Below are 6,091 nucleotides of genomic sequence, written 5' to 3'. Positions count from 1 at the left end.
GTGCAGCTGTTATAATAAAAGGTAATACCATTAATACTGATGGAAGAACAAGGTGCGAATCAAATCTGGGAGAAGATGACGATCCTTGAACGGAAGATTCCAAATGATCATATGATACAGGGAACACAGGATCTGCCATTGCCGTTATCTGGAAATCACGTCACCAGCTAAGAATCCTGAATCGCAACACGAACCGTGCCGGAGACCTACTATACCGTCACACTCAACCTCACGACGTCTTATCTTTCTATTTCCTATTCCTAATCCTAACCCTCTACCCAATCCCGACAATCTAGGCTTGTTTCAGTGACTTATAACATGTAGCTCTGATACCAACCTGTGGCGCCCTCCAAACCCGGGTCAGAAGTTTGGGGTCCACAACACATATACAATATAAAAACCTGTATAAGAAATATTATTTGCAATGACCCTGATTTACATAACAACGGATCGCAACAGGTTAAAGTATAAAATCAAGCCACAACCTTAGCTTTTATTACAACGTACCAAATCCCAACTAATTTAACTTACAATTGATACTGAAATTATTTTTACAATCTTACTATCCCACTACCAATATAAGCTCCTGCTAGCTCGATCCAACTCAATCTGGAATCCTAGCTCGTACTCTGGACTGAGGAACCTTGCTATCAACCATATCCTTTTTAACTGTAGAATCCATAAAAGAATTGTAAGAGTGAGCTAACTAGCTCAACAAGTCATAACAGTGATAACCGAAGTTAAACAATTTTCAAATGGGATGATTCAGAAGAATCAAGTTTATTGTTAAACAATCGTTAGAATTGGATATTCATTTTATGTTTTAAAACCAAGGTTAGGCTGCTGATCAGTCACACACTAACCCCAAGTAAGGCACGCAGCTCTGCTCTAATTACTGGATCCAAGGCACACATTGGCCTACCTCGACCACGAATCTGGTCTGACCACGAATCTGGTCCACATAAGAAAACTATCCAATTCTAAAATAGTTCAGTATGATAAACAATATACTTCAATAAAAACAAGATCATAATCAATGATGATAAAATACTTGAATAAAAGCGTACTGCAATTCATGGGTATCACAAGGGTATATCAGGGTATGTATGAGAAATAGTTTTCAGCCTATAAAAGGATCAGGTATTAGACGAATAATGATTTTTCAAGGTTTAGTTCTTTGATGTTATAAAGAATGGTTGGGGTATAAAAGTTTTTGTGTTTTCAAACAATTCTGTTCCAGTGTTTGGTGTTTGGTAGTTATACATTTGGGGAGTAGTATCATATTTGTGTGGTTTGGTATCTGAAAATCATCAAATGATGGTTTACAAAGAATAAGGCTTATAGCTTAAAGATTAAATGATGTGGCTCAGGTTCAAGGCTGGAGGATTCAAAGTACTTAAAATATAAAACAGAGCTATTTTGGATACTTAACAATATGTCACAAGAGAATTTAGAAATATTTGCATTATATCTCAAAAAAGTTTTAGAAGTACTTGTTGTTAGGTCCCAATTTGTTTGTAGAAGGGGGGGTTGAATACAAACAGTACCAAATAATCGAATAAATGAGGAATAAAAAATGTGAAACAAAATTCAAGTTAAATAAAAATATTATTAAACTTGAAAGGTGTTACAACAACTGTATCGATTACAAGGTATTAATCTCAAATCAATTATCACAAATCTAGAATAAATTCGACATGAACTTTTTCTATTTTTGCAATAATTAGAATCAAATGCTAAACGCGATTTGAGATTAAGTTCTAGGGATTTTGATCCGCTAGATTGTTACGCAAGAACAAGATAAAGATTTCTAGTTGATTGGATTTAACTTTGCAATCTAGAAATTGATCTTTGAATTTCAGCAGAGAACAATGAAATATTTCTTAGTCGGCTGCTGTGTTCTTGTATTTTTCAGTTAGTGAATGTCTTCTGCTTCTTTTTCTTTTTGTATGCAATCCAACAAAATTACTTGAACTGCAATGACAATCGGTAGGACAATCTCTTTGGCTCAGCAAGACTTTCAGTAGGACTTTCAATTGTACTAGCAAGACAATCTGATTGAACTACAATGACTATCGGTATGACAATCAGTTGAACTAGCAAGACAATCTCCTTCCTAGTGTAACTTTCGGTATGACAATTGAAATGACTTGGCATGACAATCGGTATGACAATCCAGATTGTCATGCTAGTTCATTTTCAATTGTCTTGCTGATTTAAGACTGTTTTTAAACCAATTAAACTTCTGAAAATTCCTAAAATTAATTCAGAATTAATTAATCAATTAATTCAATTAATAAATAAATTATTCTTCGTAGATATAATTTATTTTCTTAATTAAATTAGATGACTTAATTAATTAATAGAGAATTAATTCTAGTCTTGAGCAGCAACCATTATTCTGCAAATCTTCTGAAAATCACTGAAAAATATGAATCAATTCCACCACTTCAACGTTGACACTCGATGTACTGTCTGGTTCATGAGTGACTAACTTCCGTGACGTTTCTTCATGTGTTGACTTTGATACTCTGATTTTCTTTAGATTAAATCCTTGTAATTAATGATACTCTGACGAGATCTCTGTCACTTGATTAAATCCACGATCTTGATTTATATCACTGAGGCATGATCAACTTCTTGAACTTCTTCCGGTGAATTAACTCCTCAAGTCTGTAGATGAACCTTGTTTCTGAATCCTTTGACAGATATTACTTTGCGAGATCTCTCTGACGGTCGATCCACTATTTACTTATTACATTCTTATTTGAGTTGAGTTGAATCCTCGAATATACAAATAGGCTATGACATATGACTTATAATCTCCCCCTATTTGTTTGTTAGACAATAACACACAAATACCTAGAGGATAACTCAACTAACAAATAAAAAAAAGATATAAACAGAAATGCAAAGTAAATAGTAGAAAAGTTCTGGACTAGATTTAACATTTTCCAGATTCCAAGTAGACTGAACATATCTTCAAGTAGTTCCATCTTCATTTGTACAACCACATTTCCTGTTGAGAATCCTATATCTCTTGCTTCTCCCCCTATGAGAATCAACTGATTAAAGAAGATCACCTTCGTTTACCACCTCTCCCGTACAATAGGATCCGCAGATAAAAACCAATGGTACTCCCCTAACAGCTTCTTCCCTTACTAGGAAATCACCTTGTGTTTACCACCTCTCCCGTACAATAGGATCCGTAGTTAGAAACAACAATGGTGTGGTGTAGTGTACATTTTTAGGATCTTTTTCTTCCTCCCTGCTATTTCTCCCCCTTAGTTGAGGAATCCTCCAAACTATTACTTAAGCTTTTATCTCCCCCTTAAAGAAGGAATGTATGCCGTCGTCTGAAGGAGTTCTCATATTTCACTTGGTTGGAAAAGAAATAACAAGTGTTTCTCTTTCTTCCTCACTGTGAGTGTGTGATTCTGTTTTAGTGTACCTCACATGTGTTTCACTCTTCTCTCCACTCGTGTTTACACTCATTCTCACAAGTGTATCACTCTTCTCTCATAGCTCCATAATCCAGCTGTACCTGCAAGGAAAATCACCTTAGCCATCCTTAAGGAGGTCACAGGTGGTGCAATGGGAGTTCACAAATCCCCATCCTTGTTAAACTCGTCAGATGAATCTGAGTCATAATCTACAAGTTGCTAGTTTCCCTTTTAGGGTTCCAGATTTGAATTCTGGGAAGGTAAACAATGATCCAACGAATTTATCATAAAGATCAAGGTTCCCTTTTAATGTCTGTGAAGACATTTCCTTGTGACTCATCAGGTAATATCTGAATCATTGTCAACAAGTTGCCGATCTGCGCCTAGGTCAGATCCACTATCCGCAGATGCATCCAGGGGATTTAAGCCTGGGGAGGTAGACACTGACCACTGACATATGGCTTTTGGATCAGTATCCTCTCCTAACACCTGTAAAGGCAATTGGTCCACTAACGAACCTTGAACAATCGAATCTGACCTTAAAATGGTCGAAACTCTTATTTCCGTCAACTCATCCTTTGAGTGTGTAACCTCTCCTTGTGCATCAAGAATTGATTATGTTTGAAGTGGTGACACTACATCGGATACCTTGGCCGATAGGCAAAATTCAATAGACGCACCCTGTTGAGAGAATGAATCTAGTAACTGTTTTTGTGCCTTTTCAGCCATTACATCTTTTTGAGAAGATGTATGGGGGCTAGCAGTTGTCTCGGTTTAAATACTACTCATCTATGTAGGAGACAGAGCTACTGGGTTGACTACAGAACCTTCCTTATGTGGTGCACTAAGGCACTATCTCCCTCACGCTCATTCATACTACATTTAGTGGTAAGAGAGTGTTGGTTGGTTCTGTTTTTGTGTTAGTCTTTACAGTCTGGGATAGACGTTGTGGGTTTTCAACCTCATGACTGTCAATGAAAGAAAGTCATTGGAGACTGAACCTGTAACACAGAACATATGGTAATAGAGAGAAAATGATTTACAATAGTGATTTCAAAAGATTTTACATGAAATAAGAAATCACTAATGTAGAAAAAAGTTTGATTTTGTTTTTCAATATGAATGAGTTTTTGATAAAACATTGATCACTTAGGGTAAAGTCTAAGTAATTCTCATTCATGTCAAAAGCTTACAAATATCTGCAACATAATGTTAACAACATATCATTGACCGATACTTGTCAAGTACTTTAGATACTAATTGTTATGTTGCATAATCAATATACCACTGCACATATAAAACAATATGATTGTGCCTATTGATAAGATAGTTATTAATATGACGACTCTACTTATTCATATAAAATTATAACTTCTGTTAGAGTGACATACCATGTCCTTGACGATTGCTTGAGCAGTATACTAGTTCATACCAACCTGAAGTGAGATTGTGAAGAAGAGATTGCATAGTCCAATAGATCTACAACTGCAAAGTTCATGAACTGTGGTGCACTGACTTCCTTTTTTGACTTACCAACCAGGAGTACACTTGTACACATCTTACTACAGTACAATTCCAAGTGTAATGTGCAGCAGGTGCTTGATATGTCATAATATTCTCAAGTCTCGTCACTGGTGCTATATGTTAGATACTGCTTCCTGATAATAACCTAGCACAATATACAAAATTACAATGATAACATTCCCAGCTTGCAAACAGCCATATCCCTCAGAAAAACCTTTGTTGTTATCTCCAAAGGTAACCAGGGGGCCAGCTTTCTCAATCCACATCTGATAGCAGGGCTCTATCTCCGGTCATATGTCTTGCTGATCCACTGTCAAGAATGCACACTACCGGTTTCACCTGTTTTAATGCCCTGCAACACAAATGGATTAACCCTTCTTCGGAACCTAAACTTGGTTGGGCCCGGCATACTTGTAGAATTGTCCTTTGTCAGGAAAAACAACATTTTTAATCTTAATGGTCTCAACTTTCTCAATGACTGAACATTTGACCTTGTAAACAGCCTTAACAAATTTCTGTTTAAGCTTAGGCACAAATGTCTCCTTTCTAGCCTTAGAAGGACTAGCAGTCTTAGACCTATCATGCTTCTTGTTATTCACATGCTGACGAGGAGTAGTCTTATCATTAGAAACATGCTTACCATTAAAATAAGCATACATCATATTAAAAGCACAAGACATACAATTAGAAACACCACATGCTTTATGAGAGTGATTAATAGTAGGCAATTTATGCATGGCAGACATGGCATTTTTGTTATCCAACTCATGTGTGTCTGAGTTAGTCTCAGTTGCTTTCACAACTTTGACTGGAACTTTCGACACACTTGACTTGGAAACAACCTTCTCATTAGCAAGATCTTCAGCACGTATTTCTTCTTGAATAACAGAAGAGGTCGCATCAAATGGTTCAGCAATTGATGGTTTATAGAGGGGTTCATCAACACCCTTAAGCACATGTGGTACTTCCCTCCCTTTAGCACAGACACGAGGAGGGGAGTTTATGCCTAATTCTCCAATAGCAATATTGTAATCATAACCTATTCCAGATGTTTGATTAACAGATTGCTTATTGTAGAACTCTTTAGCCTTCGAACAAAAATTGAAGTAGGCTCTAACATTAGT

The sequence above is a fragment of the Apium graveolens genome, chromosome 10, assembly GCF_009905375.1.
Source record: "Apium graveolens cultivar Ventura chromosome 10, ASM990537v1, whole genome shotgun sequence".
NCBI lineage: Eukaryota > Viridiplantae > Streptophyta > Magnoliopsida > Apiales > Apiaceae > Apium > Apium graveolens.
This window is presented reverse-complemented; position numbering follows the sequence as displayed.